Source organism: Ranitomeya imitator, chromosome 9 (genome assembly GCF_032444005.1).
Source record: "Ranitomeya imitator isolate aRanImi1 chromosome 9, aRanImi1.pri, whole genome shotgun sequence".
Taxonomy (NCBI): Eukaryota; Metazoa; Chordata; class Amphibia; order Anura; family Dendrobatidae; genus Ranitomeya; species Ranitomeya imitator.
The window spans coordinates 134466569-134479377 of NC_091290.1; the positions used below are offsets into that span (position 1 = coordinate 134466569).

Consider the following 12809-nt stretch of genomic DNA (forward strand, 5'->3'; position numbering starts at 1 on the left):
GCTGGATGTCGCATTGACATCACTGCATGGCGCCATCCAATGTCCCCTGCGTGTGCCTTCTCCAACATGGCACAGACTGGAAGTGGCCTGCATTTTGATGGCGTTCCTGCTGGAGCAAGGAGCTGATTACCGCTCCTCTTCTCTTGTGCTGGCGGCATTAACCGCAGGAGGGAGCAACAGTTGGGGTGCAGGCAGAGGGAGGTGTGAACGGTGTCAGTGACTGACACTGCTCAGCTGTATTCCTGTGCCCCGTCCTTTAGTATGCTGAATACCTGCGGCAGGAGGAGGGCGCCTGGCAGCCGCAGGCATTCAGCAATGTAAATTTTTTTTTTTTTAAAAACCACCCCAATCAGGTAGGCAGGAGGTAGAGTGCCTACATTACTTACTCCTCGTCCCGGCCTTGATGACATGCACCACGCCGCAGAGTAATGACATCACAGGCCTAGTAATCAGAAGATTCAGCACTGAGGTGATCACTGAGGACCTGATTTGATACCTAATCAGGGTAGTTCAAATCTTTTTGCTCATATCTATGAACCTAATTAGTTCATTTTCAGGAATACGCCTTCCGCAAATGACTTTGGCTTTGTTCACATATACACTATACGATTTAGTTGTCCTGCTCCATTGTAATGCAGGACATCAATGACGCTTGATAAACTCCACTGACGTTTAATAGAGGCAACTGGCTTTTGGTCATGATGTCCGTGTTTTTACAAGGCTCAATATTCTTTTTTTTTCCCAATAAATATGATGTAATTTGTTATTTAGGACACAAAAGGAGCCCCGACACATACACAGTACTCACATTTATACTGTGACATAGCATCCAAACAGCCGCATTCAGTGGACACTAGAGGGAGCTCGAGACCAACATACTGCTTATACAGTTACCTAATTAAGGAAACAGTCTGCAGTGAGCTCTTGAGCTCCCTCTAGTGGTGGTTACAGACAGAAAAAAAAGTCCTTTTTTTTAGCTATATATCAGAAAAAAGGAGTTCTGTGTGATATGAAGAAGTGTTAGGAAACAAATCAGCACAGGATATTTGATGGAAAAAATACATAATGTGAAAGTTGGTTATCTGCTTTAACCCCTTTCTGCCATCGGGCGGGGGGCTTTGATGCTGGCTCCGGCGGTGAGCCCGCATCAAAGCTGGGACATGTCAGCTGTTTTGAACAGCTGACATGTGCACACAATAGGTGCGGGCGGAATCGTGATCCGCCCTTACCTATTAACTAGTTAAATGCCGCTGTCAAACTCTGGCATTTAACAAGCCATCCGGCCGGAAATGCGCGCACCGCTGACCCTGTCACATGATCGGGGGACATCAGTGTATTGGCATAACAACCAGAGGTCTCCTGAAGATCTCTATGGTTGTTGATGCCTGATTGCTGTGAGCGCCACCCTGTGAATGGCGCTCATAGCAATGCTGTAATTTAGCTACATAGAGGTGATCTGAGCATCGCCCCTATGTAGCAGAGCCGATCAGGCTATGCCAGCTTCCAGCCTCCCATGGAGGCTATTGAAGCATGGCAAAAGTTTTTAAAAAATGTTTTTAAAAATATGAAAAAAATAAAAAAAAATATAAAAGTTTAAATCATCCCCCTTTTGCCCCATTCAAAATAAAACAATAATAAAAAAAATCAAACCTACACATATTTGGTATCGCCGGGTTCAGAATTGCCCGTTCTATCAATAAAAAAAAAGAACCTGATCGCTTAACGGCGTAGCGAGAAAAAAAAAAATGGTCACCGCGACATTGCATAAAAATGCAATAACAGGCGATCAAAAGATTATATCAGCACCAAAATGGTATTAAAAAGTCAGCTCGGCACGCAAAAAATAAGCCCTCACCCGACCCCAGATCATGAAAAATGGACACGCTACAGGTAACGGAAAATTGTGCATTTTTTTTTTTTTTTTAGCAAAGTTTGGAATTTTCTTTTCACCACTTAGATAAAAATGAAACTAGACATGTTAGGTGTCTATGAACTCGTACTGACCTGGAGAATCATAATAGCAGGTCAGTTTTAGCATTTAATGAACCTAGCAAAAAAAAGCCAAACAAAAAAACCAGTGTGGGATTGCACTTTTTTTGCAATATCACCGAACGTGGAATTTTTTTCCCGTTTTCTAGTACACGACATGGTGTCGTTCAAAAAGTACAACTCGTTCCGCAAAAAAATAAGCCCTCACATGGCCATATTGACGGAAAAATAAAAAAGTTATGGCTCCGGGAAGAAGGGGAGCGAAACAACGAAAACGCAAAACCGAAAAAAAAGCTCCGTGGGTTAAGGGGTTAAATATATTTGTGGAATATACAGTTTAACATTAATATATATTAATATGGACGGTATTATTTATTTATTTTTTTTCTACTATATAGAGCTAAAGGCGAGAACAGCTGACATTTGCAGCACTGTGGCTTTGTGGTTGGTTTTGCAGGGAGTAACGTTCTTTGTACGGCATCGGGGAATATGGCGGCTTTGTGTATGAGTACGGTAGCGGTTAGCATGGGTGAGACATGTTCTCGCGGTGATTACAGGGTTTCCTTCGGACCCTCTTCCACAAGCTAGAAGCACACTCAATCATTTTCCTGTGTCTGGGATAGGAAATACGATATTGTGAGTCCCGCTGGGGACGGGGACAGAAGTGGGCAAATATACCATGTATGTATAAATGTCAGATATTAAATAACTATATAAATAAGGCTACTTTCACATTTGCGGCTTTGGACGCAGCGGCGTCTCCGCAAAACAACGCACGCGTCATGTTTCCTTATCTTTAACATTGGGGACGCATGTGCGTTCGTTTTCATGCATTTCGGTGCGTTTTGCGACGCATGCGTCCTTTCGACGCACCTGGCAGTGCGTTGCAAACGCAACATGTTGCATTTTTTCTGCGTCCAAAATTTTTAAAAAAACGCTTGCGTCGCACTTGCGTTGTATTTGCGTCGTCGAAACTTCAAATCCTCCATTGAAGTGTATTGGCAACGCAGAAGTACTTGCGTTGTTGTGCGTTGTAGGACGCATGCGTTCTTTACTTTAAAAATAGAGAAACTGAAAAGACCCTATATATTAAAAAAGGGTTGAACGCATGCGTTAAAAATGCATGCGTTCTACTTGCGTCTTTCGTGCGTTGCGTCCACGACGCTGCGTCCAAAGCCGCAAATGTGAACGTAGCCTTACACAGCGAATGATTGGATATTACACAAAGAATACAGATCAAGGCGTCCGGACAATTGTCATGTACCCACGTTATACTTTTCGTGGAGAAGTCTCAATCTCGGCTCTGATAATTATCGATGTATCATGAATAGGCTTCAGATACACCATTTTTGCACTAGTTGAAGCTCCGTGGTGGCGTATTAAATATATTAAATATGCATAATCTCCCCTAAGAAGACATGAAGGATTGCAGAATTTTCCATTGTGTTATCGTATGATGTCATAAGATATTGCCGCCTTTCTCCCAGCCGCACATGCAAATGAAACGTTCCATGTCCTCTCAGATCTCCGATGTTCCTTCTGCCCTGGGGCATTTGCAAGCCATTGAAGTGTTTATTTATTAGCACATTAGAAATCCAGCCATACTCTAACGCTCATTATGCCATTAGCACTTTCTATTTTCTTTCAACGCCGCTTTTCTTTTCAACTAAATCAAAGTACGGCAGCTGGTAAAATTATGTCCTGTCAGGTGGGGAGGACTGTATTGCCTTTCTTGCCTTACATCTTGAAGTTTCAACTTGAAAGTTTAGCCTTCTGCTCGCCAAAAAAAAAAAAAAATTGGTAGAATTAAAAGCTGCGCGGTTCACGGTGACAGAGGATTGTTCTAAAACAAATGGTCCACGGATTCTTTTTCAGCATGCAGTACTGTTTGATTCCAGTAGTTGGTGCTGCTAGGGGCATGAAGGAGGCATGTGTTGAAGAAGACGAAATCTTTCATTTTTGAGTCCATGGTTATTTTATTGTAAATCTTTTTTTTTTTCCAGATTTAAAGGAGAAATGTTGTGGCCACATCTCCGTTTTTTCACTTGAACTTAAAGGGGGAAATACATTTTTTCAACTCCTAGAGTCGATTTAGAATTATTACAATTAAATGACTACATCTCTTACAACCATTTCTTGTTTTCCGTATAGTCAAATGTACAACAAAGTGAAGCTAGATTTATAATTAAAGCCTATCATTTTATGTATACGTTTCCTATGCTCATGGGTCTTCGTGGGGTTTCTGACTGCAACAAAAAAAACATGCAGTCTGATTCTGTTATCAATATTTAACAGGCAGGAAACTAAAAATTTAGTTATTATGTAAACCGTATAACCATCTAAGACATGTTTTGTTCTTGTGCCCATCTTGTAGTAATATCCCCATCTTGTAGTAATGCCTCACATTGGTGTAATGTCTCCAACCTGGTCCTCGTCTTGTAGTAATGTCCCTTTACTGGTCCCCTTCTTGTAGTAATGCCCCATCCTGTTCCCCATCTTGTAGCAATGTCCCCATCTTTTAATAATATTCCCATCCTGGTTCCCTTCTAGTACTAATGCCCCATCATGGCATAGTCCCCTTCTTGTTTTAATGCCCCATCCAGGTTCCCTTGTTGTACTAATGCCCAATCTTGGTTCCCTTCTTGTAGCAATGGCCCATCCAAGATTAATGTTCCTATCCAGTTCTCCATCCAGGAGTAATGACCCCATCCAGGTGTGATGTCCTCATCCAGGTGTGATGTCCTCAACCAGTAGTAATGTCCTCATCCAGGAGTAATGTCCCCATCCAGGTGTAATGTCCTCATCCAGGTGTAATGTCCTCATCCAGGAGTAATATCCCCATCCAGGTGTAAGGTCCTTATCCAGGAGTAATGTCCCCATCCAGGTGTAATGTCCTCATCCAGGAGTAATATCCCCATCCAGGTGTAAGGTCCTTATCCAGGAGTAATGTCCCATCCAGGTGTAATGTCCTCATCCAGGTGTAATGTCCTCATCCAGGAGTAATATGCCCATCCAGGTGTACGGTCCTTATCAACGAGTAATGTCCCCATCCAGGTGTAATGTCCTCATCCAGGAATAATGACCTCATCCAGGTGTAATGTCCTCATCCAGGAGTACAGGTCCTTCTAAAAAAATTAGCATATAGTGTTAAATTTCATTATTTCCCATAATGTAATGATTACAATTAAACTTTCATATATTATAGATTCATTATCCACCAACTGAAATTTGTCAGGTCTTTTATTGTTTTAATACTGATGATTTTGGCATACAACTCCTGATAACCCAAAAAACCTGTCTCAATAAATTAGCATATTTACCCATCCAATCAAATAAAAGTGTTTTTTAATAACAAACAAAAAAACCAACAAATAATAATGTTCAGTTATGCACTCAATACTTGGTCGGGAATCCTTTGGCAGAAATGACTGCTTCAATGCGGCGTGGCATGGAGGCAATCAGCCTGTGACACTGCTGAGATGTTATGGAGGCCCAGGATGCTTCAATAGCGGCCTTAAGCTCATCCAGAGTGTTGGGTCTTGCGTCTCTCAACTTTCTCTTCACAATATCCCACAGATTCTCTATGGGGTTCAGGTCAGGAGAGTTGGCAGGCCAATTGAGCACAGTAATACCATGGTCAGTAAACCATTTACCAGTGGTTTTGGCACTGTGAGCAGGTGCCAGGTCGTGCTGAAAAATGAAATCTTCATCTCCATAAAGCATTTCAGCCGATGGAAGCATGAAGTGCTCCAAAATCTCCTGATAGCTAGCTGCATTGACCCTGCCCTTGATGAAACACAGTGGACCAACACCAGCAGCTGACATGGCACCCCACACCATCACTGACTGTGGGTACTTGACACTGGACTTCAGGCATTTTGGCATTTCCTTCTCCCCAGTCTTCCTCCAGACTCTGGCACCTTGATTTCCGAATGACATGCAAAATTTGCTTTCATCAGAAAAAAGTACTTGGGACCACTTAGCAACAGTCCAGTGCTGCTTCTCTGTAGCCCAGGTCAGGCGCCTCTGCCGCTGTTTATGGTTCAAAAGTGGCTTTACCTGGGGAATGCGGCACCTGTAGCCCATTTCCTGCACAGGCCTGTGCACGGTGGCTCTGGATGTTTCCACACCAGACTCAGTCCACTGCTTCCTCAGGTTCCCCAAGGTCTGGAATCGGTCCTTCTCCACAATCTTCCTCAGGGTCCGGTCTCCTCTTCTCGTTGTACAGCGTTTTCTGCCACATTGTTTCCTTCCAACAGACTTACCATTGAGGTGCCTTGATACAGCACTCTGGGAACAGCCTATTTGTTGAGAAATTTCTTTCTGGGTCTTACCCTCTTGCTTGAGGGTGTCAATGATGGCCTTCTTGACATCTGTCAGGTCGCTAGTCTTACCCACGATGGGGGTTTTGAGTAATGAACCAGGCAGGGAGTTTATAAAAGCCTCAGGTATCTTTTGCATGTGTTTAGAGTTAATTAGTTGATTCAGAAGATTAGGGTAACAGGTCGTTTAGAGAACCTTTTCTTGATATGCTAATTTATTGAGACAGGTTTTTTGGGTTATCAGGAGTTGTATGCCAAAATCATCAGTATTAAAACAATAAAAGACCTGACAAATTTCAGTTGGTGGATAATGAATCTATAATATATGAAAGTTTAATTGTAATCATTACACTATGGGAAATAATGAAATTTAACACTATATGCTAATTTTTTGAGAAGGACCTGTAATATCCCCATATAGGTGTAATGTCCTTGTCCAGGAGTAATGTCTCCATCCAGGTGTAATGTCCTCATCCAGGAATAATGACCTCATCCAGGTGTAATGTCCTCATCCAGGAGTAATATCCCCATATAGGTGTAATGTCCTCATCCAAGAGTAATGTCCTCATACAGAAGTAACGTCTCCAATTTTGCACAGAAAATAAATACAAATTCTTCTTGCTTGTCCCTCTTTCTCTCAGCGTCTCTTCTGCACATGCGGTCCGCAGGCACTGCAGACCCCTTGATGATCACGGCCAGGTCCAGGAGGCCACTGACAGCAGCGCTTTATTTCAATTGAATGTGCATCCTTGGACGCACATTTAATTGAAATGTATTTCTGCTTAGGGACAAGCTCGCTGCACCGCAATCCCAATGCCAGCCAATCAAAGGCCAGCAGCTGCCTTTGGGTGCCAGCGCAGCGGCTTATGACGTTACTGTCATGCGCCGATACACCAATGTCAGTTTCTGGCCTCTGATTGGCCGGCGGCTGGCATTGATATTGCTGTACAGAGAGCTTGTCTCTACTCAGCAATACATTTCAATTGAATATGTGTCCAAGGACGCTCATTTAATTGAAATAAAACTCTTCTGTCAACGGCCTCCTTGACTGGGCCGTGATCGTCAAGAGGTGTGCAGTGCCTGCGGGCCTCATGGCGCAGCCTCAGGGGCCGCTTGTTTGAGACCCCTGCACTATAATATGTAAATATTGAATATATGAAATTGGAACGGCATTACTGCTGTAGAAAATATGTTAAAAAAAGATGATACTTAACTCACAAATTGGCCAATTCGTGTGAGCCCGACACCAGCGATAAGGCGTACTCCTTTGTTGGGAACCTAACAGGATAACTTTCCCGGGACTACAATTATATGGGCAGCTAGGATCAAGCTATATTTAAAAATTCATTAGGCCTATGGGAAGAGTGCTTGGTCAGAGGGCGTGTACTACAAATATAAAAAACTGACAAAACAGAAAAAGACAAGTGTGAACAGGTGCAAGCTAAGAGAGCCATTCTATATGACTAACAAATTAAGGCTACACAGGGGAGACTACATAGACCGTCGGGTCCCCAGTGGCTCCTCTCTGCCCATGTCCCTGGACTGATAAGTCTCGTTCTGTAAACAGAGAGAACTGTCATGCCAGGGGAGCGTGTGGAGAAAAGCTTCTGCTGACCCGCCTGTCTGACTAGTTTCCTGTGTGGCCTGGTCCATGACACCTATTAAACTTTGGTTTTAAAGTTATACATACCCGGCTGAGCTCATACAGCCAGTGTCTGATACATGCTACCCTTGGATCAGCCAGAATATATTAGCTGTCAGGTTCCATTTAAAGAGAACCTGTCAGCAGGATTTAGCACTATAAAGTAAAGGTATGGCCATAATAGCACTGTTATAGTGATGAAATTGAAGGCATCTCGATCAATAGTTCTTACGTTTTTTTCTGATGACGTTTTCTGTGCATTGGGGTGGTCCCGGAGAGTTGTGTCTTCTTCTAATCCAGCCCCTCTGCCTGCCTCCTGTGTTTCTACATGTCATTGATTATTCAGTGACCTGCCGCAGCCATCATTGAGTGGGCGGTGCGTGCGTAGTGTGTGATTCCACACCTTGTCTTCTGCTCTAATAGAAATCAACGCTCTCCACGCACTGACTAACTAGTCAGTCTGTGTTTATACACCGCAGCCAATCAGAGGAAGCAGAAAAGCAGGGAGGAGGGAACGAGCAGCATTCTGAACCAATGATGAGACAGGGGGGTGTGTCTAAGACTACCACAGGCTAACTGGGAGCACTGTATCTCATAAGTAGTCACAAATCACAACTCTGCTTTAAGAATGACAATCAATTCTGCCCATATCCATCGCATTCACTCCTTTTACACTAGTGCAGCTGAGTAATGACTGTCCACAGTCAACCATAGGATACAGCCCATTCATGCCATTTAACACATTTCTTTGGAAAATGGGACGTTGAGCAACATTAGATGTCAAACAACAAAAAAATATCCAGAGCTGCCATCCAACCTTCTCCTGGGCATATGATGAATGTGTCTCTCAGTTACGCCCCGCATTGGCCATGTAATGAATTATTGTTAAGATTTAACGTCAGGTCATCAAAGAGTTTTGTTTTTAATATTTGGCACACAATAACTGATTCACCTTGAATTTCTTCTAAAGAGATGCTTTTAGATCATTTCTTCTTATTGTCTGACAATATGATTCCAGTATTTCAGCTCTTGCTGTCACATACAGGTTTTTTTTTTTATTATCATTTCTGCAGATAATGCTACCGCACTTGCATGCATTAGATGTTATAATATGTAACCTATACCTTTCATCTGTTTGACAACGAATATTTCATTCCTTAAACTGTTATTGGAATATTTATGATCCATTTTGGATTTAATGACAGCCTCTAAGTGGCATATTGTTTACTTAAACTATGGATTGACTTAAAATTCCGGCAGATTTGTTTCTTGTTAGGACTGATACGTGTGTGATGAGTACAGGAGGCAAGTCTCGTGTTCCCTTGAGCAAGGTCTCCTCTACCTTTTATGTCTGCTACTGCACGTTATTACTGTCTCCACTTGTGTATTTTATTACTGTTATGTTTATTATCCCGGAATGGGAATTTAGATTTATTCCATAATATTATTAATTTTTTATCAGCCGTTGTCAATAGAAAAAAGGGTGTGTTATATAATATATTCATTGCTAATACCAATTTTGTGCCTATTACTGTCTTTTAAAGCGGTCCTCCTTTCAAAGAACAAGGTTAAGTTTTTATTACATATGTTGAAACTAAAAGTCTGTTAAACAAAATCTAGTTTTTGTTTATTGGTGATCTTCTCAAAGCGGTGGACTCATGGAGGAGGGAGTGACTGTATATAATTTTATATTCATGATCACCCCAAAAACTTGGATTGAACCACATATACAATCATATAGATGATTTAGCCCTTAAAAATTCTTATCTCTGGTGTAAATTTAACTTTAACCTGTCACCACGGCAGAGAGGAACCAGACGACTGCAGTGTCTGATTTCTCTTATTCCTGCACTATAAAGTATCACTTCACCTTCTTCATATTAAACAATGCAGGTTACTGATAGCAGTCCAGTGGTTTATCTGCTCAGTCGAGGTCTCCTGGAAGCTTACCTGCATTGTTGGTCTCTGCTGTTCAGTGTTAGCCACTCGCCTCTGCTGTATGTACTTGCTTCTGGCAAACAGGGATTGCCAGTGTTAGTTTCATACTGCTTGGTTCTGGAGTTGGAGGTGTTGGTTGTCAGGAAGTGTTTGGAGTGTTGTTCTGAAGACTTCTACTTGGTGATTTGTCTGTGTGTTTATCCTCATGCTCTCCTATTTAGTTTTTCCTCTCTTTACTTCCTGGTGTTCCATTCTGTTGGAGTGGTATTCTTATTTATTCCTGTATGTCTTCACTTGTTAGTCTGGTTTGTGTATTCATATACACTGCTACTCCTCACTTCCTTGGGTAGGGGAAAGGACAGATAAGGACTGAGTTAGGCGATCAGTAAGTCATGGGGCCCCGACATCTTCACCATCCGAAGTAATCCAGGGAGCAGGGATAGACTAGGGCATCCCTAGGTTTAGGGATAGGGAAGGAGCCCCTAGCCCTGAGATATCTGGCAACTGTGACGTGACAACCTTTTTATTACATTGCGCAAGTGCAGGGCCAATAATTCATTTCGGCCAATGCCCACTCTGCTGGAAATCAAGCTAAGGCTAGGTGCAGATGGCCTTTGATTTTCTCATCCGAGAGAATAAGGTTAATTATGTAAATGACACTCGGATTAGAGTTTGTGCAGAGTATAATCATAGTGTGTTGCAATTCTCTCAGATATCAGACTGCACTGACATGTCACAGACTAATTTCCATGGACTCGTTGACTTGTATGATCAAGTGTGATCCGAATATTGCATCAAATTTGGGCATACAGGAATTGAATGTGCACGACCTCATGGAATAATATTGGTCCGAGTGTGATCCGATTTTTTTGTTGGATTGTTCTCAGAAAGACAAAAAAAAGCTCTTCTGCAGCTGCCCTAATTCCCTCAGTATTACCAGAACTTTTTTGTCATGACATGATATCGTAGAGCCCTAACCTTAGGATCATGACAAAGTCACCTTTCTACAAATGTGTTTGTGCTCATACAGCATAAATACTAGTAACTTTATAAGAATAGAAGGCTGGAACCTTAATTTCTAGAAGAAAAGCAGACTGACACGCTAACCATGGACGATGCAAGAGAATGAGGGGCCTGGAGTTTCTGGTGGCCCATATGCTTTCCTTTTACATAAGAGACCCTCCTCTGACGGAGGGTTCTTCTACAATGATGTGTTGACACTTAAGTTCCCAGTTTGGATTTTGGATCCCAGAACCCTGAAGTTTCTGAAGAACAAGGACGTGTGTACACCTAGACGCGACCCTAGTTATCCCAAATGTTTGATGTTGGGGGCTTAAGCCTACACATTGGAGGATGTATCTTTTTTGAATGTCCAGTTTTAGTGGGCTAGAAAAATACTTTATTATTTAATATTTACACTATTTTGGACATTCAGGATCTAGAAAGCCCTCCTAGACTTGGCGCCTATGATCTTTGAGGATCAAGAATAGCGGCACAACGTCTTACAATTTTAGTTTGTTAACACACTTTTTTCCAGTTGAACATTTTAACACTGCTGGTAAAGAGATTATATTTTTCCACATAGACCAATCCAGTCTATTTTGCAAATGCTGACCCTAATAGGTAAATGCTTACAAGTAATAATGAAAATGCAATCCAAATCATCAGGTGCCCCCTTCATTATGCACACATTTTGCTAAACAGCCCAGCAATGATTAGTAATTGACCACGGTTTTTATCACGGCTGTTGGTATTTAATGGATCTGTCTGGCGAAGAGAGAATAGATTGTATATATTTTATAAATATACTGTAATATAAAGCGCAGGCTTTCCAAATTATAAGTACATTTCTTGTCCCCCTGATTTATAAATACCAGCACTTTATATATTCCCTTTATACCTCCTGCAAAAATTGTAATTACAGTTTAATTGAACTGGTTATAAATGTCAGCTAAGCTGTAAATTACATCTTGTAATTTCGGGTAGCAGAATTAAACACTTAGTAATCAGGTGGACACAATGTATTTTTTTATTATCAATGTTGGAATGATATTTTTTTTATATCATGTGTATATATTCTAAATTGTTATTATCATTTAGTAATATTTTTGTCCTACGACAGAGTTGGAAATCTCACTTATTCCACCAGATACATTTCAAACATTTTGAGACGTGAACGTCCTCTTCAGCCATTAGAAGATATCAGTGACCCTTGAAAGTTTTTTTTTTTTTTTTAACTACACTCAAATAAGAGTTTGATTTAGATTTTTGGGGTTTCCATATGCTTTATACTGGGCATCAGTGCCTGCAATTACCATTTTGGCTGCTCTCCATGGTGCAGTGAAATCTGTTGGAAAGGACATACAAATTGCTCATAATACAAGCCCAGATGCAAGAGTGATTCTTAACGGGGATTGTACCTTAGGAAGGGGACTGATCGTCCCTGAAACAAATAGTTAAATTATGCATGAATTTTACCTAGAACTGGTGCCTCCATTTACGGCAGCGCCCTATTGATACCGCCATCTTTTCCTGTTTGGTCCTACGGGTCCTGATACCGGCAGTCGGTGCAGTAGCCTTTGGTTGATCTAATACAGCCCTTGTCAGTGTTGTGCCTGCCCAGCATAACCATTCCAGTTGAGCAGCATCGTGCGTTTTTCTGTCTTTCTTAAAGGAGTTTTACCCAGACCAATGATTAGAATGGGAGTCTAGTTTGTACGAATGCAGTAAGATAAAGTTTTGGTAAAGCAGTAGTCACACAGGCATCCTGCCAATCCATCGGTCTGATGAAGATAGCTGAGTACAGCGCTTGTCTTATTCATGTCAGCACTGATGGACAATATGCAAGAACAATATACGAGTCCTTTGCAGTCCAATAGCTCATAAATTCCACCTGCTTTAGAGGCGGAAATGGGCTC

At 41.8% G+C, this 12809-nt stretch overlaps 1 long non-coding RNA gene across 1 annotated transcript in view; it reads left to right on the forward strand.

The window, feature by feature from the left end:
* Positions 1–12809, forward strand: part of LOC138649028 (uncharacterized) — an 868684-nt gene that overhangs the window by 107389 nt on the left and 748486 nt on the right. The window lies entirely within an intron of this gene.